Source organism: Podarcis liolepis, assembly GCF_965112155.1.
Source record: "Podarcis liolepis genome assembly, chromosome: 3".
In the NCBI taxonomy this organism is placed as follows: Eukaryota; Metazoa; Chordata; class Lepidosauria; order Squamata; family Lacertidae; genus Podarcis; species Podarcis liolepis.
In genome coordinates, this window is record NC_139557.1 from 85,802,045 (window position 1) to 85,829,937 (window position 27,893).

General features: G+C 44.9%; 1 protein-coding gene and 1 long non-coding RNA gene across 4 annotated transcripts in view; one reads left to right on the forward strand and one right to left on the reverse strand.

Moving 5' to 3' along the window:
- Nucleotides 1-3,049, reverse strand: part of LOC310704118 — a 429,938-nt gene extending 426,889 nt beyond the window's left edge. The window contains exon 1 of the long non-coding RNA XR_014524574.1: nucleotides 2,869-3,049. This is a non-coding gene — a long non-coding RNA (uncharacterized lncRNA). The remainder of the gene's footprint in view (nucleotides 1-2,868) is intronic.
- SLC29A1 (solute carrier family 29 member 1 (Augustine blood group)) overlaps nucleotides 1-27,893 on the forward strand; it is an 83,171-nt gene that overhangs the window by 19,730 nt on the left and 35,548 nt on the right. The window contains exon 1 of one of the 3 annotated variants that reach the window (XM_083497152.1): nucleotides 3,058-3,155. The exons of 1 other annotated variant lie outside the window; for it this stretch is intronic. The gene's annotated coding sequence lies outside the window, so the exon portion shown is untranslated. Of the gene's footprint in view, nucleotides 1-3,057; nucleotides 3,156-11,579; nucleotides 11,810-27,893 lie in introns of those variants that run through there. One more of the 3 variants, XM_083497155.1, reaches the window with a different exon arrangement.

A 27,893-nucleotide genomic window follows, 5' to 3' on the forward strand; every position in this document is an offset into this window, starting at 1 on the left:
CACAACTATTTCTCTGGAAATCACTCACTATTGGTCATTAACATGGGTGGATCAATTACCCTGATAGCTGACTCTGTGACTCCATTTGGTGGCATGACCTCTGTTTTGAGAACACTACCTGTGTGATGACATTTTGAGGTTCTGTTCTGCTTAGCCTTTCCTTGTATTCCTCTTCTCATGAGGCCTCATCAGAGAATGCTAAGTGCCATCAAGCCTCTTTGTGAATTCCAGTCTGCTAACAGACTATACTGCCTTGCTACCATGGCTTGCCAGATATTATTCAAACAGTAAGTTAAGCTGGTTCGTGGCATTCAGGGAAGTCCTGGTTGCAGTAATTATCTATTTTACCAGCTTCATGATGGGCCTTGTTTTCCCATTGAAAGAAGAGGTTGACAAACCCCAGACTGCTCCCATCTTTTCTTTTTTTCCTGTGGAAACCCAGATTCATATATGGGAGGTGCATTTTGCACAGATGCAACCCTTCACCCTGTGAACAGGATTGCTGAGGCCAGTGTCTTTGGGTCTGCCTTTCTGAGCCTATCTCAGAGTAAGCCCTGGCAGCCAGGGTGAACCCTGAAAGGGGAGAAAATAGTCTGTTCTGCATCTGGATTGCTCATTATAGAAGTGAGTGTCTCCATGCTATCCTCTGAAATATGCAGTTGAACACCACCCCAATCTCAGAGCAGTGCAAGATTTCAGGGGTTCCAGGTGCTCATCCAGGGTCCGTGTTTCCTTTTGCAAATGAGGCACAGCAGAGACTGTGGTGTCTTTGTGGTATATGGTTTATTTACACTTATATGCGACCTGATCCTATGTTGGAGGGGTTCACACCATTAACATCCCCAAAAGCTCTTCTCTCATAGCCACAGCCTTGGATTCAAATACACAGCAAACATTGTGCTCTCTCCCTTCCTTTTCCAGTCTGCAACACACACACACATACCCACCGCTAGGTTTCATCACAACCAACTCTCAATCCTGACTTTAGTCCTTCCCACTATCTAAGAGCTGGAGGTGGGGCCCCACTCATTTGCCATCTGGTACAGAGCCCCTCTCAACTTTCATAATGGGGTATCACTCTTCCTTTGTTTTCTTAATGGCTTATCACCCCAGGTGATTACCTCAACAGGAAACTAGCCTGGGTTATATTTTACCACTTGCTGAATGAATGTTCAGTGTCTGGCACCCAGTTTAACACTCCAAGCCTTGATTAAATTCTAACACTTACTAGATCCAGGAATTATATGTGCCTGGCACACACACACACACACACACACACACACACCTGAACTCAAAACAATACTGATGCCCTGAAAATCTCTGGAAAAGCACATAAACCCTGGCATCTCCTCCTAGCAAGGATGCAAGGCAGAAAGTGGTTCCTTAAGCAGGGAAGAGGCTTTCTGTGTGTGGCATAAGGCTCTGGAAACTTATTCACATTCAGACCCTGTCCTGGGTGTTTGGAAATAGCAATGACCCACTTTGTCATCTGGGCTCCTGAATGGAGAGGCTTGAAGAGAGCAAAAGACAAGGAGGGTAGGTAGGAGGAAGCAGAACATTAGGGGCAGGGGCAGTGGGTGAGGGGTGGCACAGCTGCCAGCCAGAGTGAAATGTGTGCCAATTAGAAGAAAGGAAGGGGAGGTCACAAAGACCTGGTGCCAGCCAAATGATGATTGGAGAGGAGCTGGCTGGAGGCAGTGCCACGGCAAGAGAAGGGTGCTAGGGAGGGGTGTGCAGAGAGGCAATCAATTTCAACTAAGGCTGCCCTATTCAGAAACTTAGGTAAAGGGACCCCTGACCATTAGGTCCAGTCGCAGACGACTCTAGGGTTGCAGCGCTCATCTCAATTTACTGGCCAGGGGAGCCGGTGTACAGCTTCTGGGTCATGTGGCCAGCATGACTATGCCGCTTCTGGCGAACCAGAGCAGCACACGGAAACGCCATTTACTTTCCCGCCAGAGCGGTACCTATTTTTCTAATTGCACTTTGTGCTTTCAAACTGCTAGGTTGGCAGGAGCAGGGACCGAGCAATGGGAGCTCACCCCGTTGCGTGGATTCAAACCGCCGACCTTCTGATCAGCAAGTCCTAGGCTCTGTGGTTTAACGCACAGCGCCACCCGCATCCCTTTCAGAAACTTGCAGTGCACTGAAATGAATGGGAGTTAAATTCCAAGAAAACATGCTTAGGATTGGGGCCATAGTCCAGGCATGGTACTAGACATGTTTACTTGAAGGCAGTCACTTACTCCAAGTGCCTGTCTTGCATTTATAACCTGCCATACCTCACAACAATCTTGTAAAGGGGGAACAGCTAAAAAGAGTGACTGTCCCAAAGTCACCAAGTGAGATCTATAGTTGAGTGGGGATTTCAAACCCACACCTCCCTGCTCCTATTCCAATGCTCTTTATCACTTGGGGCTCTCTCCTACCCCTAAAATTAACGCACATAGGAGAACTATGTCCCCACTTTCCGCCAGGCCTCAGACACTTCTTCATGCGGTACATAGTTAAAACTATGGAACTTGCCCCCACAGGAGGCAGTGATGGCCACCGAGCTAGCTGCGTTTAAAAGAAAATTAGACAAATTTATGGAGGAGAGTGCTACTGATGGCTATGCTTTGCCTCCACAGTTGGAGGCAGCCATGCTTCTGAAAAACGTTGCTGGAAACGACAGGAGGGGCGGGCAGAGTGCTCCTGTGCTTGGGTGCCGCTTGCTGGTATTCCGCAGGCTGCTGGTTGGCCATTGCGAGAACAGGATGGTGGCCTAGATGGGCCATGGGCCTGATCCGGCACAGCAGTTCTGAATGCGTGAAACTCGGAAGACAGGCAGGCCCCTTCCTCTCCTCACGCCCCGCTTTGCAGTCATACCTCATGGCGAATCCCCAACGAAGGGCTTCCAGCCGCCTTCCTCATTTGGGAAGCGCCCTGCCAACTGGTCCAGGCCCAGGGCACAGTCACCAGGCACGGTGCCCAGCAAAGGCGGGAAAGGAGGCGGCTGCTGCAAGCCGACCGAGTCCCTGCAGTGGCGCGCGATGAGAGGAGGAGGCGGGCCACGAGGCGGGGCTGCCCCGGAGTGAGCCGGCCCCTTGCATGGAATTGCCGCCGCGAGGACGCTGCACGCCGAGACCGGAGAGCGCGGGGCCGGAGCGGCTGAGGCGGCGCAGGTGAGTTTCGCCTGGCGTGCGTAAGGAACCGCTTCCCGCTGCCTGCCTGGGGGGGGGGGGGCAGGCGCTAGGCGGGAACGGAGAGACCCCCCGAGCCGGGAGGAGCGACGTGGCTCCGCAAGCCGATGATGGATGGGCCGGGGTGGTGGCGCGTGTGCCTGGCATCGGGAGCCAACTCTCCCCGGAGCGACGAGCGCGGGGAGCGCAGTGGCAGGTGCCTGTTGCTGCTCGGAGGCGCTGCCTGGCGGAGGGCGGAGATGGGCTTCCTGCCTTGCTCGCTCCGCGGCCACGAGGCGAGCGGTGCCAGCCTGGCACTCGGCTCTGCTTCCTTTCCAGCAGGCGGCTCGAGGAGTCGCTCCGGTTTCACGGAGGCGGCAGAGCAGATCCTAAGGGCGCGAGCAACTTAGTGTCTGTATTTATATATCTCTGTCCGTCCATTCATCCCTTTCCCCACCCGCTGCCCTGAAACGTAGGTTGCCAGAACAACGCTTATTTCTCTCTGAAGAAAGAGGCACCCAAGTAGCGGCGGTGGTGACATTTTTTGAAGTTGGCGGGAAGAAGTTGGCGGGAAGGGGGTTAGGATGCCCGCGGTCGGGGCTGGGGGGCTCTTCCCCATCTTCGCCCACCTCTTATGAGTCATACTCTGTTCTTTTTCGACATTTAAGAGCTTCTGAGCCGTTCCCCTTTCTTTGAATAAAAGAGTAACGATTTCTTCCTACCTCGTGGTAACGGGGACCGCCCCCACTGGAATCCCTTTATTGTTTCTGACGTATCGCAGCGCCGCCGTTCGTCTTAAAAGGAATTGCTTATCTTTCCAGATGGCGATCGTGTAAGCTGTGTACCCCTTACATTTATCGAGCTATTCCATACTGCATGGAGGTGGTTAGCGTAGACTGTGCGAGAGAGTCCTGTGAGCTGGTCTTGGGCACACCATTTTATTTATTTTTTGCACACCTACGGATGGTTGCCTGTGCACAGGATTGTGTGAGTGGTATAACTAATTTGTACCCACATGCAACGATTGCTGCTTTTTCTTGGATCTTCTTCGGTATTCCTGAGAGATCTCACCCAACCTTAGTGTACTGCCTTTTTTAAGCAGGGGTGGAGAACCTGGGCCATATCTTTATCTCCCCTCACAGTCAACTTTGACAGGCGGTTGAGACTACTCCCAGTCAATCACCTGTGTGAGGAAAGATAGTGACCAAGCAGAATAGCGCGCGCACACACACACACCCATGCATCAGATGATCAGGCTTTCTGCAGGCTTTGAATGGCAGTTGCGGGAAACCACAGAAAGGGAGAATAGAATACTTTTATGCTTGGGTCCTGCTTGTGGGTTTTTCACAAGCATCTGATATGGGTCACTGTGATAGCAGGATGCTGGACTAGTTAGTTAGGCCATTGGCCGGATTCATCAGGCTTTTTCGGTGCGAGAAAGGATGTGTGCATATAAGTGGTTTTTAGCTACATGTGCCTAGGGTTTTAGAGTAGGTTCATGGGGTTATGTCAGCATCGGATTTTGAGGAGCAGTTTGAAGCAAGCAGGAAATTAGGAAAGTGCCTTGGTCTGTCTAGATCACTCCAGATGTGGTAGGTCCAACATCTGTAGGGCCACAGGTTCCCTACCCTATGTCTACACAGACTGGAAGTGGCCACAGTGGTGTAACGCTGCTTGCCGGCACCCGGGCATTTGCCCAGCCCTCACCACTGTTGGGCAGGCGTGTGCTGGGTGGGCACGGAAGGTGCCCTTCACTCTCTGCTCTCACCAAGCCCCCACCACTGGAGCAAAGCAGGGCATGTGGATCTCTGCACAGTCCCCACCAGATTCTGTGCCCAGGACCTTGGCACCCCTGGGACCCCCCACGCTACTCCACTGAGTGGCCATCCAGGGTTTCAAAGAGGGGCATTTCCCAGGCCTACCTAGGGGTGGCAGGGATTGAATCTGCATACAAAACCTGTGCTGTGCTACTAAGCTGCAACCCTTACTCAGGTAAGGCAAGTGGCATTGTACAGGTGTCCTGAGAGGCAATTTCAAGCATAAGGGGTAGAGAGAGAGAGAGAGAGAGAGAGAGAGAGAGAGAGCAGAATGCATTAAAGGAGCAGGAGACTTGGCTGTTTGAGGGTGATGGAACTAGAGAAGTGAACATTACAATTGGAGATGGATTGAGGCAGGATAGTAGGAAGATGAGGGAGAGGGCAAATTGTGAAGGGAACCTTCAATCGCTCCCATTCCAAGTGCACTTTCTTCATGCACATTCAGCTCACTTTTTCCTATTCAGTCTGCCAGTAGTTACTGTCAGGTTCCTTACCTCTTTCCCTTTAACATGGACTGAAGGGCGAACTAGACAATAATCAGGATCTAAAAAGTTGGGGAAGTGGGAGTTTAACATTTTCCTCAGCTGCTGCAGTCCTAACAGAAATTCCTCTACTGAAACTGCTTTTTTGCATTGTGAGAAAATACCAATGCAAATAGTAGCAGAGGAGGAATTTTTGTTAGGATTAAGGCAGGGTAGCAAATGTTTAAGCTTCCCCCTCTTGCTGCTGAGATAATGATAATTATCACCCCCATAAGATGGTATTTTCATTTAAAGAAACATACAGATTAAAGGCAAAGTCACATTTAGCTTTTTGTCTTTTCGATAATCTGTGCTGCTCTTCCCACACCTGGTGCTAAATGGCAGAGAAATAGAATAGGGAAAACAAAGTATTTTATTGTAGGAAAGCAACGAGTTATTCAGTGTGTCTATATCTCAAAGCTTGGGAAAGCATTTCAGTAGCAAAGCATAAGGAGATAAGACAGTTTGGGAAGAAGACGGAAATCAATAAATGAATATTTCATAGATTTTTAATAGGGATATTTGGGATTGGCATAGACTTCATGCTGTTGTGAGTGGTATTGGATTATATTATAAATGTGGGGTCTTAATTAGAAACAATTTGTGTAAGTTAGGCTGTCAATAAAAGTACAGTTTTATTTAATATAATGACAATGTATTGCATTCAGTATTTATCAGGCATGATAATCATACTCTGGAGTTAAGCTATTATATACTGAGCACTTTAAGAAAACAAGAGTAGCCTTGTTACTCTGTAAGAAAACAACTCCACAGTTGGGTAATACCTTTATTTGGACCGACTGAAAGATTACAAAGATGTGGCAAACTTTTGAATTCTCCAGAATTATTCAGCAGGGAAGATGTTGCACAATTAGGGGTGGTTGCACAGGGCAAAATGTAATAAAGTAATAAAAATAGACTGAATGTTATAGGTGTGGGGTCAGTTTACAGACAAAGTCAAGCTGAATTCCACCCATTGTTTTTCTGTGGTGTGCAGAATTATTGCTAAATCTTCCAGCGGTTGCAAAAATTGATTCACTCCAGATAAAGAGGCACATGCTTCAACAATAAAAGTACCTCCTTGTATCCATCCATCAAGGTATAGATGAGGCTGCCTTTTGCAGAGTCAGAGCAAAAAACACACTTGCAGCAGTAGTGTGTACTTTCATGGGCAGCAGATTTCCAAACGCTCATAGTTGAGGGGAGGTAGGGAGATCTGATTGATTATTTAATTTATATACCATTTAATACATTTAAAATATATCTAAACTGTGTATAAAAACTGAAGCAACAACTTAAACAAAATATTACAAATATGCACAGTTACATATAAAAACATTACATTAATACAAATATATAAAAATCAATATAAATTCATTTTTCAATATCAAAATCAATTCATTTTCCTTCTGACACACCCACCCACTCAGCTTTCGGGTTTGCACCCAGGGTCTGATGGGTGGAGCTTAAAACAAAACAAAACAAAACAAAACCCAAGTACCCGTTATCCACTTTTACAGTGGTGAAATGCCCTTACGCTTACTAAGTTAAAATGATTCCTTGCCCTCTTTTCAAGGGGCACCCCTGTTCACAAAAGTTGTAGAGAGACGTAAAACACAGAACGTCATATCAGCAAAGCACCCCATCAAACCTGCTAATTTACAGGCCAGCAGCAATAAAAACAAAAAAGCACACAATAAAATGAACCAAACCTGGGCTGGTTAGAATGTCTTTAAGATCTTCTTGAAAATTGACAATGATGGGGCCATGGGGGCCCCTCCTTAGGAAGGGAGTTCCAAACGTGCCAGTCCACCAATGAAAAGCCCTTGTCTCAGGTACCTACCAATCTAACTGCTCTTACTAGCAGGCCGGAGGGCAGGGCCCCCTCATACAGACTACAGCTCAGGCAGTGTTAGAAAATAGATATTAAAGTTAGGAGCTAAATGGCACCTTAAACCTAGGTTATGGGTGCAACAACGGAATGTTTAAGCACACTTTTTTATAACAAGAATACAAAGCTGAAAATGAACTGCGGCTAAAATACTATGTTCATTTTTTCACATGGTCTACTCCTTCCCCTGCCCACCCCCTGATATTCTTAAGAGGGTCTCTTCTCCAGTCTTCAGAAAGTAGCTGGAAGTGGGGAGGCAGACAAAAGGTGCTCCTTTCCTTCCACTCTGCAGTTTTAATCTGAAATTTTAGGCGCAATACTTCACCCACAGAGCTCAGAAACTGCTCGCGCTAATGAAACTCCCTATCTTAAAATGCGCCTAGAACAATGGGAGTTTCGAACACTTGAGCTCAGGCAGGTGTATTTGATCACAGGCAGGGGTAATAATTGTTCATTTAAATTGTTGAGGAAAGCCTTTGTGCCAGGCACTAGCAGGAATTCCCTCCCCATCCCCACCTCCCAGTTCTGCATCATTCTGACCACCTCTTGGCTATTTGCCCTGCAAGACTTGTGCCACCAGCGTGCCAAGCAAGCCCTTAGCCACACTTGGGAACAACAAGCACTGAAACTGTGGGGCCTGAGAGTTGTGAAAGAACAAGATGTTATAAAAAGATTGAGATTAATGCCTCCATGAGTCATAACACTCCTAGAACAAGCATTTCAATGCTGAGCTCTCTGATAGACTTACAACCTGCAAGCTGACTCTTAAACAACAGGGAAGGAGGATCCTTGTGTTCATTTTACACATAAAAGGACCAAAGACCATAGGTGGGGTTTCCACTTCTCTAGTCACTCTAAAAAAAATGATGCTAAGTAAGAGAAGGTGTAAAGAAAGCAACTCCTGCCAACCTAGCAGTTCGAAAGCATGCCAGTGCAAGTAGATAAATAGGGTTGTTGTTTTTTAACCTTTACCAAAGAAAGCAACATATTTGCTCTCACAAGGCTTAGGCCAGGGGTCAGCAAACTTTTTCAGTCCACTGTCCCTCAGACCTTGTGGGGGACTGGACTATATTTTTTTGGGGGAAATAAATGAATTCCTATGCCCCACAAATAACCCAGATGTGCAATTTAAATAAAAGCACACATTCTACCCATGTAATAACACGCTGATTCCCGGACTGTCCATGGGCCAGATTTAGAAGGCGATTGGGCCAGATCCAGCCCCCGGGCCTTAGTTTGCCTACCCATGGCTTAGGCTATGTCAGGCATAGGCAACCTCGGCCTTCCAGATGTTTTGGGACTATAATTCCCATCATCCCTGACCATTGGTCCTGTTAGCTAGGGATCATGGGAGTTGTAGTCCTAAAACATCTGGAGGGCTGAGGTTGCCTATGCCTGGGCTATGTCAACACCAGCACGTTTGAAATGTTTCATCCATTCTTTTTCATTTATTAGTTCCAGCCCCACACTGAAATAGCCCTGGATTTGCACCACTGTTCTCATGCATGCACACATTAGGTGTAGGCCATGTTTGGATGACATGCTATATCATAAAACATGACTTACCATGGATTAGTAGTGTGCAAATGGAAAAATGTTCCCAGATCTGTAAGCATGCACTCCCCCCCCCTCTTAATAAATTTAAAGCACATGGCTTCCACACAAAAATCTGGATTCTTGGAGGAAAGCCATGTGCTTTAAATATATGGTGCGTTCTCAGCCTCTGTTTGGATCTGTACTGGCCAGCCTTCTTACTGTATCTGATATAGGAAGATGGGACATATAGCCTCATAGTTTTCTGTATACAGCTCAAGCTCTCTCACTTAGCTTTTGCATGTTCAGATACAGAAAAAGTGCATACTTAGTGCAAATTTAAAGGAAACCAAACCCCTTACATGAGAGAATGGGAATCTTATGTTCTACAGCAGGGGTGGCTAACGTTCTTTCAGCAGAGGGCTACATTGACTCATGGTTAGTTGTCAAAGGGTGCAGGGGTGCATGTCAGAATGGGTCTGGCCAAATTGGAAAAGTAGCTGCATTAAGAACTGTAATTCTCAAAGCCGCCTTACGTAAGACATCCCCGTCAGCTACCACTATTTTTAATCAATTTTAAATCATTCATTATTAAATTATGTAACCAAAAAGTATTTTTAAACAAACATATTTCACGGAGCGGCTTGGAGGGACACACACAAACACAACATTTTGCCATCACAGTAGGGGACCTACAGGAGCAGTCAATTACCGGTACTTTTTAAAAATAAAATAAAAATGACAAATTGGGGGGGGGGCGGTTGCTTTTGCCGTGCATTCCCTCCAGTATGCCTTGCCTCTTTAAGCCAGTGCAGAATCTGTACATTGATCCCTTGCCCATGCTTATTTCTCAAATGAAAGGTGCCAAAGTTCAGCTCTGCCTCAAAGTCCCACCCCACTAACCTTGATGCATTTATCTCTAATTTCAGATAGGTGTGAGCAAGTTGTGTTGATACAGTCATAATAGAAACCAAGGCACTCTAGACATGCTCTGTCATAGTCTAGCAGCTGACAATGAGCTCTGTTTATTTGTTTCCGCACTGACCCTCTCTTTGTTGCTGAGATTATCTGCTCATTCATGCTACATGTGCTGCAAGTGGCGCAGACAGTAGGTGGTTGTTGCACTCCTGCACTTGGATAAAGCCCGGTGTTGCACAGCTCTCTATTCCCTAATTTGTGGCAAAACCACATTATGGCACAATACAGTGGTACCTCTAGTTACAAACTTAATTCATTCCGGAGGTCTGTTCTTAACCTGAAACTGTTCTTAACTAGAGGTGCGCTTTCGCTAATGGGGCCTTTTGCTGACGCTGCACCGCCATCACACGATTTCCGTTCTCATCCTGGGGCAAAGTTATCAACTCGAGGTAACTCTTCCAGGTTAGTTTGTAACCTGAAGCATTTGTAACCTGAGGCGTTTGTAACTCAAGGTACCACTGTATTTATTATGTTATATTATATTATTATTATTAATGGATACTGTGGTGTACACCAGAGGAACTCAGTCTTCTACTTGGTTGTACGCTTGCCAAAAAGGTTGTTGGTTGCTGATCTAGATACTATTTCGGTTGGGGACCTGATACTTTATACCTTCAAAAGTTCTATTTAGGCCTTAACAGCTGCATCCAAACCCAAAGGCCTCTTAACTTCATTTTTAGTAGCAATGGAGATCTCCATTTTTCCAGATGTGCCCCGAAGCAAAGTGCTGGGTCCCCTTCCTTAATCTGAATGGACCCCCACTAAGTACTCACTGACCTCTTTACAGGGTCCAGGAGAAAACAGGCAAAAGCTTCTTCTTTTCCAGCTGCTACAGGAAGTTGGTTCTGTTGGGCGTGGCTGGCCCACACTGCCTTCTTATAACAGGGTGGGGATAGAGCTTAGTCCTGGGGCCAGGAGAGGCAGAAAAGGATGGGCTGTTAGGAAGGGAAGGGCTTTCTTGGGTTTTAAATGTACAGATCCTCTCCTGTGCTCTTTGGGGCTTGGTACGTCAGCAGAAAGCTTTGATTTTAGGGATAAAAAAGCTATGTGAAGAATGACTGTGTCAGCTGGGGCATATACTGTCTCCCTCTTAAATTCAAAGGTTGCACCCTGTACCTTAACCAAGGCAGAGGCTCCCACCTTCTGATGGAAGGGTGGGTGGAAACCAAATATACTTCCTCCTTTGCATCAGTGAGGTAGGTGGTCCTTCCCCTTCACGCACCCCTCATTATTGGACAAACCATCAAGCACTGGTAAATACAAGCCCAGTAACTAGAGGCTTCTGTTATTGCAGACACTCAAGTTAATCACACCTAAACCAGCATTAAGATCAAACCTAGAACACAGATGGCACAGATGTTGCAGGGAGTGGCTGGTTTTTAAAGATGGAGCAGTAAACTCCTGATTCAGCAAGACTTTCTATCCTTTTGGGTTCTTTGAATGGAGAGCTGTTCTTTAATCTTGGATGACCCACTAAAGAGGGGAAGTCCATCTATCACACAGGAAATGTTGACAGTTGTGTGAGTCTACTTCTTTTAACAGATATCTGAGATTAGTTTTTGGAAAACATCATTCGAAGACTGTGCTGACTTGGTTGCCTTCCAAACCACCTGATCTAGCTCTCGTGTACTATGCTACAAGTCCATAAAAACTTATGCAATAATACATTTGTTGATCTTTAAGGTGCCGCAAGACTCTCTGTTGTTGTTTTCCTGCAAGAGATTAGCACTCTGGAACCGACTGACATAAGAAGTGGCAGAAACTTATTGCATTTCTGTCTCTTGCAACATAAATTAAGTCTAGGCTTGGCACACTTGTTGTTGCAACCAACCAAAGTAGCCACTTTTCCTTGTAAATTATATGGAAATTTTCTTTGGAAAGTTACTCCTGCTGACTCTTCATTTCCTGGTAAGCATCTGTAATTGTTTTCCTGTAGTTTGTCATCTGAGCAGACAAATATTGGGAGAAGAAGCAGTGGATGTACAAGAATGTCAGGTTGTTTCGGGAGGTAGATTAAGAAACTTGTTAAGGTTGCAGTTCCTCCCTCACTGACCTGAGAGTAAATCCCATTGACTTCAGTTGGGTGTGCTGCTGAGTAGACATAGGATTAAACTACTAAGATCAGGCACCCCCAACCTGCAGCCCTCCAGATGTTTTGCCCTACAACTCCCATGATCCCTAGCTAACAGGACCAGTGGTCAGGGATGATGGGAATTGTAGTCCAGAACATCTGGAGGGCCGAAGGTTGGGGATGCCTGACTAAGATGGTATGGAATGTTTTGCAATATATTACTTTGGGAAGACCATGCTACAGTGATAATGGAAATGCTTCTCAGATAAAGATTGCTGGGGCAAGAAGCCCAGCTACTTAACGCTCGCGGAGAATGCCAGGGTATTCTAGCTAATCTGAAAATACTGCTTTGCTTATCTGAAAAAGTCCCTTTTGCTGTTGGCAGTGGAAACTGAATTATGCTTTTTAGTCTGCTGTTTGGTCATTGCTTGCGCACTGTTTAAAGGGCAGCCAGGAACATTTTCAAGAGGTGTCAGCAAATCAAGAGATAGTGCCAGTTCTGTTGTACAAAGTATGTGTTTACGTAAAGCCTTCCAGTCTTTCTGGAACCTTAGTTTATAGCCCCAATGGCCTTTCAACTATCATGCAAATATTTCTGGAACAGGATACCAGATGGTTGGCTAGTTCCAGCCCTCTCTCATGGTGGTACTTGATGGAAAGTCCCTTAACCAGTAATGCTTTCCGCAGAATCTAGTTTATAGTTTGTTTATAAAATCATTTATATACCTCTATATAATAAAGTATCACAGAGATGGCTGTTAGTATCACCCCTTTGGAACTTAGCAGAGGCTGTCAAGGCCACTTGTTGGACCACTGTGCTCCAGATAATTTCAGTGATTGAGTTAGGTTCCGGTGGTCCTTAAAGTATCCTGGGCCCAAGTTGTTCAGGGCTTTGTATATCAACGCAACGCCCTTGAACCTGGCCCGGTAGTATATGGGCAGCCGTTTCATCTGAGGTTCACATCCTGTCATTCGTCTGCCCCACACTGCTTTCTGCACTAACTAGAGTTTCTGGACCAGGCCCGAGGGCAGCCCCACAAGGAGTACATTGTAGTAATTTAGTCTCAACGTTACCCATGTATGGACTACTCTAGACAAATTATCCTGATCCAGATACAGCTGTACCTGGCATACCACATGAAACTGGTAAAAGGTAGACTTAGCCACAAGAGAGAGGAAAGTATTTTGGTTATTATAGACTGCAGTATCCCTTAGCAAGGTTTTATTAGTTGTGGTTGTTATGTGCTGACCATAGCTGTCAATGTTTCCCTTTTTTTAAGGGAAATTCCCTTATTCTGAATACACAGGAAAAGGGAAAAGTTGACAGCTATGGTGCTGACATATTGTCGTTTTGCTGACATATGCTACCAAACCCTTAAAGTACATATGCAGCGCAAATGTAAACTAGTTTAATTGCAAGACCTGCCGTGCTCTCTTGTTCTGTCCCTCCTACCCTGAACATAATAGTTGGGAAGGGCTTTGGGGCTTTAGATGGAACAATTGTGACTTGCAGCAAAGTGTTGCAGCATAGCCTCAGCTCTGAGGAGCAGTTTTCTTCTTCATAGTGCCTGTTGGCCCTTCTCCAGGATACTTCATTTCATTCTCTCTTTTTCAGGTTTCCCCCGAAGCTGAAACTCAACGTTCCCTGTCTGAGCATATGCATTTGTGAGGGGAGGTTGTTGGGAGGGTGCCCCCTTTGGTTTTTCCCCGTACCACTGGAAACCTTGGAATTCAGCTGAGCATGTTGATACCTTCCTGTTGTTTCATTTTGGCTCCAATCCTGTTGGCACTCGACCACCTGAGCTTGCTATTAAAGGGAATTGTTTTGTGGTGCAGGAGTGCCTTTAGGCCATACCTGAACCATGAATATAAACCAGTTTAGCTCTCCTGGATCCTTCCAACTGATCTGTGGCGCTACAAATTATGAGCATTTTGCCCTCTATTCCTACAGTTCCCTCAGAAATGGATATATAGCTTAACTTTGAGAGATGCCCTTCCTGGGGCCTACCCTAAACCTATGGAATAACTAAAGAGAGTTTATATTCACTAAGAGAATTGAAAGCAGATTTCATAATGAGGTGAGTATAACATTTCCCCCCACCACCTGGTTTGAGTTCAAGCGGTCTAGGGTTCCGGAAAAGTAGATTTCACCAGCACGACCCTGATGCTGCATAGCCAACATCTTGGGTTGGTTCCCCCAGATTTCACTGCTAAGTGTCAAAAGAATTAACATTTCTGTTTATCCAACCAGATGATTATAGAATACACCCAATTCAGCACTTGGCTCTCCCTGCCTCATGTCACGTTCAATCTGACCACACCTTCAGCAACTTGGCACAGAAACTGGTATGAGTAGAATTTGCCTGCTGGGTCACATGCAGAGAGGATTGCTGGCATATTGGCCTCAACGCTTGCTTTCCCAACCAAGATGATCAATGTAAATAAAGGCAAAATAGGGGTTGCATCATAAACAAGCTATGCACGCGAAATATTTTTGGTTCTTTTTAAAAATGAGGCAATGAACTCAAAGTAGATGTCATGAGACTGAAGTAATCATGGAAGCAAAATATCCAAAGAATGTAAGATGAGCCCTATTGGATCAGATCAATGGTCTATCTTTTATGTCTGTGATTTTAGTCATCTTTTGAGTGCTTTCAAATGCCTTTTTTAAACTTTCTTTATTTTTGTAAACCACTTAAGAGGATTTGTTGTTTTTTTACAGTCAAGTGGTTTATAACTATTGTAAAATAAATAAATAGGCAGGAGGACAGAAGACAGCTGGGGACCATGAGAGCACTCTTCAAATACTCAAAAGGGTTGTCATATAGAAGAGAGCAACAAATTGTTCTCTGCTTCTTCAGAGGGCAGAACTACATCCAATGGGGTTAAAATACAGGAGCACAGATTTCAGTTGAACATTGGGAGAAACTGCTTAGTGGTAAGAACATCCAACCAAAGAACTAATTTGTTGGAGTGGCGGGGCTCTCGTTTGACGTGGGGAGGTATATTCAAACAGAGGCTGAGCGGCTGCCTTTGGTGAATGCTGTACTCTCAACCCCACCCCAAGAGCATTTGAAAATTGCTGAGGTTCCTGGTGCACTACTTAATTATTTTTCTGTTGTTTAGCAACTGCAATATTCTGTGCTAGGAACTAATATATGTAATAAAAAAATGGAATTCAAATGTTGATACAATAAGAAAAAGAAGCAATAAATATACAATTAAAAATAAATATTGGTGTCTCAATGCAATGGATGGGCCTGTTGTGTTAAATGAAGTTCTCAAAGTTTAGTGTAACTCTGAGTCATTCCTGACTGTGTGTAGAACTCTACATTTGGCCCTATTGAAATGCATTCTGTTAGTTAGGGCCTAGTTCTCCAATCTGTTAAGGTCTTCTTGAATCCCGATTCTGTCTTCTGCAGAATTTGCTACTCCTCGTCTGGCCTACATTTTGCCAGCTTTTCTGCAAGAATATCATGGGAGACTTTGTCAGAAGCTTTACTGTATTCAAGATATACTATGCCCACAGCATTTCCCAAGCTTGTAACTCCATCAAAGAAAGAAATGAGATTTATCTGGCATCACTAGTTTTGGAGAAATAATAATAATAATAATAATAATAATAATAATAATAATAATAATAATAATATCTTTATTGTCATTGCCCCCTCTTGGGGACAACGAAATTACTTGGCTGCTCCATCCACCCAGGTAGGGCACTCCACACAAAATCAAATCAACTATAAAAACACTAATTAAAACAATACAGTATAAAACAGCAAGGAAGATTAGATGACTTTCAAAGTCCAGGCTTCCCATTCAGGGCCGAGATCGCTCTGGGGAAGAAGCTGTTCTTAAGACGGCTTGTTCTTGTCTTCATCGTCCTGTATCTCCGTCCCGACGGCAGGAGCTCGAAGAGACAGTGACCAGGATGCGATGGATGCGATGGACCATGCTTGGTCTTAGTAATCACAGCATCCTCTTTTATGTTCTCACAAACCAACTGTTTAATTATTTGTTTTAGGACCTTTCCTGGTATTGACATCAAGCTGACCAGTCATTAGTTATCTTGGTCTTCTTTTCCCTTCTTTTTGAAGAAGAGGACAACATTTGCCCACCTCCAGTCTGCAGGAACCTCACCCATTCTCCAAGAATTCTCAAAGATTATAGACAGAGGCTCTGAAATTACACCTGCAAATTCTTTAGTACCCTTGGGTACAGCTCATCAAGCCCTGGAGATTTGAACTCGTTTAAAGTAGCTAGGGGCACCTTTACCACCTCTTTTCTTGAGCTCCCTCCTTGCATCATTTGTTGTGTTATCAGCAGGTTGGGCACTGCTCTGCTCTATTTCCTACGGTTAATTAAGCTAGACTACCTCTATAAAGCCCCCTTCAAAGTCTATGGGCTCATCAACACTTTCACTTGACCTGTATTTTGATTGCATTATGTACCAATTAATTTCCCTGGGTCCAAGAGCCTTTCTCGTGGTTATGTGGCTGTTCCTTGCGAAAATCCATTCTTACTGGCTGAATTGGATCTTACCAGATGTGCAGAAAATCTGAAGAGAGATTTTACTTAGCTGAGCTTCAATTCAGCAGGTAAGATAGGATTTTCACAAGGCAAGAGTTTTGGAACAATGATAAAAGCTCTTGGAGCAGGGGGACTTAACCAGTACACAAAATGATCAAAATATGGGTCAAGTAAAAGGTTGGAGGAGCCCCAAGATTCTGTGAAGTACTTCCTTTTCTCTGTTCCAAATCTTGATTTGATGAGCCTGAGTTCTAGTATTATGAGGGAAGGAGGAAAACTTCAGTCAACACAATGTGCAATTTTACAAACCTCCCTTAGTCACCTTTCGTCAAGACATTACGTTGCCTCCTTCCCCCAAACCAGAAGTCCTACTTTCCAGTTCTCTCTGGCAGGAAGGGAGTGAATTACAAACAGCAAGAGGATGTGTGGCAACCAGCGATTCATTTTTAATGAGTAAATGTTTAGGTCTATACCTTTTACAGCCTAAAAATAGAGATTGGGAGTGTTTGTGATTTTGTATTTCCTTCTTTGCCTTTCCAAAGAAAATAATTGGGGGGGGGATTTCAGTGTTGAGCAGGGATTTAGTCTCCACGAGTCCTAACCTCACATTCTACTCACTATATACCACAGGAAGGGTCCCTTAGGATCACCTAGCCCAACCCCCTGCAATGCAGGAATATGCAGCTGTCTCATCAGGAGATCACACCTGGAACCTTGGCTTTATCAGCACCCTGATCTAACCATGAGGGTGTGGGGTGTCACTAAACACCTTTGTTGGGGGTAGATAAGGCCTGAAGCGCTGTGGTCTAAACCACTGAGCCTCTTGGGCTTGCTGATCAGAAGGTCGGCGGTTCGAATCCCCACGACAGGGTGAGCTCCCATTGCTCGGTCCCAGCTCCTACCTACCTAGCAGTTCGAAAGCACGCCAAAAGTGCAAGTAGATAAATAGGTACCGCTCCGGTGGGAAGGTAAACGGCATTTGGTGTTCTGTTTTGCCAGAAGCGGCTTAGTCATGCTGGCCACATGACCCGGAAAAACTGCGGACAAACGCCGGCTCCCTCGGCCTGTAAAGCGAGATGAGCACCACAACCCCAGAGTCGTCTGCGACTGGACTTAACTGTCAGGGGTCCTTTACCTTTTTAAGGCCTGTGGTCTGGCTACCCATGGAACTGATTGTTAGTTTCATCCAGCAAGGCTCTTATTTCCAGAGCCAGGTATGTTCAGGTTAAAAGAATAGTCAATTTTCTGCTGGTGTCATGCGTAGCTCCAACTGCTATTGAAGTTAAAATTCAAAGTCTGTTTGCAGCTGCCCAACTTGCTAAGTCTTCTGGTGATTACAACCTTTTGGGAACATGTAGTGAGCCAGCCTTGTTGACCTGAATGGAGGGTGTGCCAAATGTGTTGGAAGGCAGCCAATATTTATAAATGGCTGATAAAGCTGGAAGTGGTACACATACGCAGCAATCAGTGCTAAATAGCAAGTTTGGAAAGGGCAAAGGGATTGTACACCTTGAATGAAGCAAGTGGATGTGCAGAGGGGTTTTTGCTGCTTCATGAAGCACTTTGAAGATGCTAGGAATACAACCGTAGGCCTTTTCAGACAGGGCCTATGTTCCACCAACAAGCTGTGCTATTCATCCCATTTTATGTGACACTTTTGGACCAGATGGTCTTCAAAGCGTCCAGTGATGCGGAATAAAATCTTCTGCACAGCAGTTTAAGGTTGTTTGCAAAAGGTCACCTGTCATAATACAATGGTGCCACCAGTGGCGGGCGTGTGTGTTTGTGTGTGTGTGTGTTTTTGGAATAAACCACCAGCATGGGCCAAACACATGTAATGTCTTGCCTTCATTTTGGGTTCAAATTCTACATACAGAGGTATAACAGCAAAGGCAGCATTTCTAGTAGTTAAATTCCTACAGTGGTTGTACCTGTAGTAGGGCCTCCAAGCTTGCATCTCAGTAATTGCGTGAGAGTGAATGACGAGATGGGAGAAGAAGCGTCCTCAAGTGAGGGAGGGAAGATGCAGGAAAACATCTTCAGAAGGGGTCTGGAGAAGTCACTCTGCCATAAAAGGCAACTTTTCCCCACAGAGAAAGCCTGGACATATTGATTTTCTAACAGCTTCTTTAAAAACATGAGGGTTTGTTTTATTTTAGTAGCCATGGTCCTCCTCTCTGGGTGATACTCAGAGTCTCTTATAGCACAGATAGGTCCCCAACTGAGGCTGGTTCCCATAATGGCTGCTCACGATGCCTATGCCTCCTTCTCTCCCACTCCTACTTCCATGCTTGGAAGAGCTTCCCTCTTTTAAGAGCCTCTGTGACCTACTTGAGCAATGGCTTTCCTGACCACACCACCCCCAACCTCACTGTACCTGCTATTCCACCCCCATCACCACCATCACAACAGGGCTACTCCACCCTGTTTGAGTTCCCATTCAATAGCCTCTCCCACAACCCTGTCTTGCTTGCCTCTTGCACACAATGTGCCTCTGGGCAATAATTGCCCCACTTTTCCATTTAGTGCAGTGGCTTGTTTCTCACGGGTGCATGAGCCGCATCACTAGAGCGATGGTTCCCCAACCTTTGTTCATGGGAAAAACACGCTTGCACAATCTATTCTCTGACCCCGGGTGACTCCATGGTATGTGTTACACTTAGCTATGATCTACTGTGGTCAACCAGCCTTTCTCTGTGTTGTCACACAAGGAAGCTGTTGATGCTGCAAGAAGGTCCACTCAGGAGCGTGGGGCCAAGAGACACTCTAATCTTCCTACCTTTCCCCCCATTTTAATTGTTCTATGGAATTGTAAATTTTATATGATGATATCCTTCTAAGTCACTCATTCCGGCGGTGTGAAACAGTACATGCAGGATTGATCGAATTATTTATTTAATTATTTTGTTTAGGAATCATTTCCCATGAGGCATCCCAAAGCGATTTGCAATATACCGTAATAACACGTATAAAACAAAAATATAAAAACAGTTTAAAACAGCAAAAGCACATACATGGAATCAATTCAAATCCAAGACACATTCCAACTGGGATAAAGATTTTAGAAGGCTCATTGAAAGACAAATGTCTTTAGCAAGTGCTGAAAATTCAGCAGATGGCGCCTGCCTGACATGCAGTGGGAAGGAATTTAGGCCTGATTCTGACACTGTAAAGAAAGGACCTCATGGTATCTGCAGGATGCCCTCTCCTGCAGAATGCAGTGATTAGTTGGGGATGTAGGTTATGAGGCAGCCTTCTAGGCATCCTGGCCCCAAGCTGTGTAGGGCTTTGCACACCAATACCTTGAACATAGCTCAGTAGCTAACTGGCAGTCAGTGCGATTTTTCAGTAGCAGTGCAGAGAGAAGAAACACCCTGGTGCATCTGCAGCAGCACAACCAGATGCCTTCATCTGCCCCAGCTGCAACAAAACATGTCTCTCCTGTATCCGTCTCTACAGCCACAGCAGGTGCTGCAACCTTCCAACAGCTTGACCTCACCCCCCACCCCCCAAAGGTTCACTCCTCCATTGTCTCCCAGGACAGACGGGTGCCCATGAGTGTAATATGATAGTAATACTCCATGCCACTTAGAAGTTGAGCCTCCACATTGACTACGACTTCCTGTTATCTGGGATGTTCTTGCTGGTGCTGTCTTTCAAATAGTAAAATCCTTCCTGTAGCACCTTAAAGACCAACTAAGTTAGTTCTTGGTATAAGCTTTCGTGTGCATGCACACTTCTTCAGATACACAGATTTCGTGTGCATGCACACTTCTTCAGATACACAGATTGTGTGTATCTGAAGAAGTGTGCATGCACACGAAAGCTTATACCAAGAACTAACTTAGTTGATCTTTAAGGTGCTACAGGAAGGATTTTTTTTTTATTTTGACTATGGCAGACCAACACGGCTACCTATCTGTAACTTTCAAATAGTAGTTAAATTCCCAACCATCTCCTAACCATTGGATGACCATTTAGCCCATAATCTGCATAACAAAGGAATGATAAGCCAGAAGCTTAACACATTACTTCCTGACCTTAGGCTATCTCTTCCTAGCTCCTCACCTCCCTCCCTGTTCTGGTCAGGTGTCTTGTTTGCTTATGCCCTGCTTAGGCTACCACCAAACAAAATCCAGCCTGGTCATCTTAACTGGTGGTGTGATCTGTGTCAATTCCTGCTTCTGAAGAGTTGCCTTGTGACACCTGAAGGCTGTTTTATGGCATAAGCTTTCATGGACTAGAGTCTACTTCATTGGATGCATGGAATGTTATCTTAAATTGGTAGGTGTGCATGTGTGTGTGCATATATCCCATTCACATGTGTGGCATGGAGACATTAGTAGCGAGGTCAAATTATTATTGTTGTTGTTGTTGTTGTTGTTGTTGTTGTTGTTGTTGTTGTTATTTTATTAATACCCCACACATCTGAATAAATAAAGAATAAAACAGAATAAAACTTCAAACATTAAAAACTTCTATAAACAGGGCTGCCTTCAGATGTCTTCTAAAAGTCAGATAGTTGTTTATTTCCTTGACATCTGGTGGGAGGGTGTTCCACAGGGCAGGCGCCACTACCAAGAAGGCCCTCTGCCTGGTTCCCTGTAACCTCACTTCTCACAGTGAGGGAACCAGCAGAAGGCCCTTGGTGCTGGACCTCAATGTCCGGACTGAACAATGGGTGTGGAGACGCGCCTTCAGGTATACTGGGCTGAGGCCAGGAAAAGGAAATGCAAGAAATATGAACTCTGATAATTGTGTACAAAGCCGTATTAATGATAACACAAACTTTCTGGCATTGTTCAGCTACTTAACTCCCATACAGGGAAACCCATTGTTTTGATTCAGGCCATGTGTGATAGAACGTAACTTTATAAGTGTTCATTTAGCAATTTCATGCTAATTCCTCTATGAACTTCCTTCTTTCCATTGAAATGACAGCAGTTCAGTTGATGGTCTCATAGTGATTTTGAAATACACCTGCTTTTTATGTCATATTGGTACCCACTTACTCTTTTGTGTTGTGACTGAATTGTTTGTCTTATACATAGAATATAGATAGGTATTACTGGCAGATGATAGCATATACTGTATTGGAAGATGATCAGGTTCGATTAATTTGGCGTTGTGGCTGACATTATTAGGCCCTATAGCAGTACTGGTTGAGTGGGGTTGATATCTTGGCTTGTGGCAGGATCTGGTCCTTGTATTTTGTGTTATGTGCAAATAACAGAACTTAGTTTGGGTGGAGTAAGAAAGATGATAGTTTTCAGGTCTCAGGATGACAGTAATGATATTTTTGTCTGACTTGCAGCAGTGGCGCTAGTCATTATTTAAACCATTCTGTAAATCAGCCTTCCCTGGAGGTCTCTCCTCTGTTGCTGAAAAAAGCTTTTGCCAAGATAGAATCCAGTCCACTAAATTTATCTGTTGCCTAAACAAAGCAGAATGCTTTGTCTGTTCCAGGGAGCTATAAATTAGACAGGACACAGCAGGCTCTTCTTCAGCCCCCCCTAATGCATAAACATTCAAGCATATTCTTGAACTGGAGGGTGGATGGCCTGCTTTGAGGAAAGTTTGGAATAATTATCTGGTGCCCAAGACAATAGGCAGAAGAAAAGAATCTGTGCAATATATAGCCTGGCTCACTTGCTTGAGTCACTTCCACAATTTGCTTCACCCAATTGCATAGGTTGATATCTGGGTTACTAGTGGGTAGGAGCTGGATGAAAAAGCCTTTAAGTCTTTTTCAGACTGGGAGAGGGCAAGAACGGGAAACCTGTGACCTTCCAGATTTTACTGGATTCCAGCTCTCAAAATCTCTTGACCATTAACCATGCTGTCTGGGGCTAATGGGAGATGGAGATATGGAGGGGTATAGGCTTGCTACCCTTGCGGCAAATGGCTTGTTTCAGTTTTCTAGCCTGAATTTGAAAGGCATTCTGCAGACTTGTGGCATGCTGCATCCTTTTCTGTTCCGTTGATGATGGTGCTGGGAGCCAATGTGGGTTTCTGCCAGATTTTTGGCAGTGTTTTTATATCCCACTCTCAGGGGTGTCCATACTTGATCCTATGCCTTCCCCCCTCACTTTGATAATTGATATGTTCATCCATGGACTTGGCATTAGGATGAATGCTGCTAAGAAAACTAATCTTTTAGTTTTGCATCTGTTCCATCCCCTCTTAAGGTTTTGACTGCTAGTTTAGTGCCGTGTGAATGGATGGTGGATTGCTCAGCCTGAAATAGACCCGGTATTTTAGTCCTGTGTGTGTCGTGAACAAGGTGGGGAGAAAAGCCATGAATCCCAGCCATTATGTTGGCTGGCATTCCTCCAAGAATAATTATTGGTCAAATTCAGTGTCAATCATGGCCACAAACAGCTCTGCCTTGGTATTTTACTTTTGATTGGTGGAAGTGATGGTATTTTAGCACATAGAACGTTTTGTCCTGCGTTTTGGCTTCAACCACACTCCCTCTAAATTGGGACCAGCTGCAATGCTGTAAGTCTTGCATTGGCCTCTAGGCTGAATAAGAGAAGGACAGATGTCTCCGAAATATAGATGAAAGGGAGCAGATGGCAACTGAAAATAGCTCAGTGGGAAGCTGTGCCTTTGTAAAAATGGATGAGTGCTGTGTCTATATGAGGCAGGTCTCTTGCCGCCAAAGTTTCTGTGCATCAGACATTCGGAATAATTTTGTGCTATATTGCATACACACACAAGTCCTCCAATCATGCTCTTGTGGGCTGAGAGTGAACCAGCTTCACAGTTGTGTTGGAAGTAAAAGAGCAGAATGCATGTACAGTCACTCCACTCGTGCAAGACCAAGTATCTCATACCCTGCAAACTGTAGAATTTTGCAAGAGCGTACCTGCATCACCATGATTGCTACACGTTCTGATTGCAATGATAATGAGTAAGATAATAGGTGACTTTGAAGGAGAGCCACAGGATGGTACAAAGAACTTTTCACTGCCAGCATGGTGGCTGTAGTAAATCCGGATTCAGAGAATGAGAATTGCCCAAGCTGCTTTGTTCTACCTGAAATGATTACTATGAATTACCTGTGGGTGGAATTCAACTAATGAGTACCATCAAGGGAAGCCCACACAAAGACTTCCACTTGCACAATGGGGATTCTCCCCTCCTCCCCCTGCCTACGGAATTGACTCCTCGAACATGGCAGGGGCAATCATTCCATATGACAAACTGAAATGGCCAGCAGAAGATTGAATTATTCTGCAATGGCACTATATTTCACATGGTCTAAATGCTAGCTTGGGATCCATGGAACTTGCAGATATGCCTTATAAATAAAAGGAAAAAGGATAATAAATTGTTGGAGGCTTAGGCTTCACTTGCACACCCACATTCCTTGAAGTAAGCCCCATTGAATGAGTAAACATGGGAAGGATTATGCTGTTGGGCTGGAGACAGACAATAGGATTTTTGAGAGTTGAAATCTGTTTGCTAGAAGGACCACTGTGTTGTTTACTATCTTCCCACTTTGGTTTCTGGCAAACAGGTTAGGCATTTTTTTTGGTTTTGTTTCAAAAGCCTGCAAAATCCATTTGACCAGAAGCAATAAATGGACTCAACCACAAAAAAACCTGTGTGAGCACTATGGGGAATAATGCCTCTCTTAGCTCACCTTCTGCAACGCTCTTAAAATGTTTACAAACTTAGTTTGATTTATTACTTTTAATGTGTGACTCATGGCTATTTATGTGTGATTCATCACTGTTTGGCCATTATACCATCATCCCTTCAGAGGAGCAGCCAAAGAACAACCACAGTCACTCTAAATTTGCTTGTCAGTGGTCATGCAGTTCCTTATGTTTTCTTTATAGCTTTTTAAATAGCTGTTGACATGCAAGGGTTAAGATGTAGCTGCAGGTTAGAAGCTGGTGCACTGTCTTCCTTCCTGGGAGGTAGTAGCACTGGAAAAGCCAGCCTGATGCAGTGAATAAAGTGTTGGGCTTGGATTGGAAGGCCTGAGTTCATATCTCATTCCCCACGTAGCTCAAAGGGGGCCTTTGGTGGCCTTAGCTGACACAGCCGAACCTTGTTGTGAGGATAAAATGAGAGATCTCATTGGAGGAAGGGCAGGGCAAATAAAGCAAAACTGCCTCCACTATCTGGGATTAGCACCTCCCTGCACACTGCGCCACCACTGGATTGATTAAATGCTTGCTTTTGCCAGTATGTTTGTTACTGAAAGACCTACATTGGCTCCCAGCACGTTTCTGAGCACAATTTAAAGTGTTGGTGCTGACCTTTAAAACCCTAAATGGCCTCAGCCCAGTATACCTGAAGTTGCATCTCCACCCCCATCGTTCTGCCCGGACATTGAGATCCAGCACCGAGGGCCTTCTGGTGGTTCCCTCACTGCGAGAAGTGAGGTTACAGGGAAGCAGGCAGAAGGCCTTCTCGGTAGTGGCACCTGCTCTGTGGAACGCCCTCCCATCAGATGTCAAAGAGATAAACAACTCCCAGACATTTAGAAGACACCTGAAGGCAGTCCTGTTTAGGGAAGTTTTTAATGTCTGACATTTTAATGCATTTTTAATCTTTGTTGGAAGCCACCCAGAGTGGCTGAGGAAACCCAGCCAGATGGGCAGGGTGCAAATAATAAATTATTATTATTATTATTATTATTATTATTATTATTATTATTATTATTTAATTGGATGCAGGACTGCACCGGTGAGATAATATTGGGGTACTTAAGCGAACTGCCATTTTGCTGGTCATGCTGTGGCAAGCTTGTTCCTTTTTCCCCCTTTCTTTTTTTGCAAAGTGTTACTTTGTAAGTCACAGCTAAAAGTTATTTCTCTCTTGGCACGTTATCTCCTACCTCTACAAATTCAGGAATCAACCCTTGCTGCTACTAAAACCTACCTAACCTGACTCAGTCCATCTCTTGCAAACAGGTACACATGAGCAGTGGAATGCATGCACCATTCACAGCAGGGCACCTTCATCACGGCTGTTTAACAAAAGTGCTCTGGGTGACTATCATTCTACATGGCCATGATTTAAAGGGCCAAGTTCATAGCACTCTTTGCAGCTGAGATAGGGGGCGGGGGGCTCAATTCACAGGGGAGCTGCTTGCTTTTCATGTTATTAACATTCCTCAAAGTTTCCCACAATCAGGATACTTTATTATGAAGAATACTTTATTATTATTTTATTGCTGCTTCCTATATAGAATCTTCATGGGAATAGGAAATCCTACTTTCCTGCCATTGTGTCATTTCCCAATTTTGCCCATAGGGAGTAATTCTCTTCCATTCTTGTGGTAAGCTCCCCCTCCATCATTGTTTGCTCATTGTCTTGCTGTTCTAAGGAAGCTTTATGCATCTCATTCACCAATGCGCCTTGGCCATTATTTCCAAGCTGAAACCCTTTGACTTGGCTTGCCTAGCGATTTAATCCATCGATCTGCGGCCATCCTGTAGCAAGTACTTCAACAAGCTTGCCTAGTTTCCTGGCTAAGTTCAAGGTACTGATACTGGTGTATAAAGACATATACAGCTTGGGACCAGGATACCTGAAAAGGTGTCTCACCAATTAATCACTGCACTCTGCATTGCAGCTGGTTATTCCTACCTAAGAGGAAACATTCTGCCGCGGCGTAGCAACCCCTGCCGGCGCCTGGGGCAGACCAAAGTTGTTGAGCTTTTTATGGGAAATCAAAGTTGTTGAGAAAGCTCCCCTGCCGCCCAGAAACAAAACCCCTGACGCACAACAGGGAACATAAGACAGACCCCTGTGCCATCCTATAGACTGCTCCCGCCCCTGCCCATGGCTACCTATGCTACTGCATTGTGAGTGCAGAATAACTTTCCCATGTGATCAACCTCATGGCCTTACTTTGCCTCAAAGAGCATCCTTTGCTGCAATGGGAAGCTCTGTGAACTAGGGGCAAGTCCCCAACCTGGGTCCCCATCAAGTTCCTTCCTCTCCTCCACCCTTGGGACAAAAGGGATCTTGTTTGCTTTTATTCTTTGATTAGCACACAGCCATCAGAGCCTGAGACTGACCCTGGGAAAATGTCCTCAAGCTGAGCCAAGGGAGCCTTACAACTTCCATTTGCAAACTTAATTCACTGCTCTGGGGGAGATGGAAATGTTACTGCCATTCCTAGGAGGATAGTTAGTTAAAATCATCCCTGTTGGCATCGTCTTTCCAGCCTGATGATATTGGTTATAACAAGGGCAGCCAATGTGGTGCCCTCCCGGTGTTGTTGGAGTCCAATGCTTATTTGCTTCTGCAAGGATACCAGCTGTCAGGGATGATGGGAGTTGTAGACTAACATCTGGAGGGCACCACATTGGCTTACCCCAGTGGTTTAACATGCTTTTTTTACTATTTTCACAACTCTGCAAAACATACATTTAATGCACTTCTCAGTGCTTTGGAGCCAAGCAGTGGTTTGACAACACACAGCAAGTCTGTCTTAACTTTTCAACACAGCAAGACATAGACTCCCTATTTCTCCCTGGAGTTGAAAGAGGGTGTTTTGTGTGTTCGGATTTCAGCAGTAGGCTTGGACTGTATCTATGACGTACTTAAATTAGAATCAAATTCTCCCCAAGGAAAGCAGTATCTGTGTTCAGAATGAACTTTGAACTTCTTTTTCCTTGAGCAAAATATTTTTGCAGTATTTTGGAATATTTTGGCAGGAATTGGGGCGATTCAGGCCAAGGAAGGGGGAACTTAGGTCAGGGTGGTTGGTGAAATGGAATTGGGAGGAGTCATGGCTTCTTCTGTATTATCGTTTTAATAAAACGTTTATAGCCAGGTCCTAAGTATATTTTTGCTTGAGAATTTAAGACACATTGATTTCAGTGTAGTTCACTTCTAGATTGCTTGTGTTTAGTATTGCAGCTTTAATTTGCAAAGTGCTGTGCTTTCTTAACACATTTAAGACATATGGCTGCCTTCCTCAAAGAATTTTGGGAACCGTAGTTTGCTAACTGTAGTTTGTTTATTGGGATGCGGGTGGCGCTGTGGGTTGAACCACAGAGCCTAGGACTTGCCGATCAGAAGGTCGGCGGTTTGAATCCCTGCAATGGGGTGAGCTCCCGTTGCTCGGTCCCTGCTCCTGCCAACCTAGCAGTTCGAAAGCACGTCAAAGTGCAAGTAGATAAATAGGTACCGCTCCGGCGGGAAGGTAAACGGCATTTCCGTGTCCTGCTCTGGTTTGCCAGAAGCAGCTTAGTCATGCTGGCCACATGACCCAGAAGCTGCACACCGGCTCCCTCAGCCAATAAAGCGAGATGAGCGCTGCAACCCCAGAGTCAGTCACGACTGGACCTAATGGTCAGGGGTCCCTTTACCTTTACCTTAGTTTGCTAAGGGTGCTAGCTCTGTGGGGGGGACTAC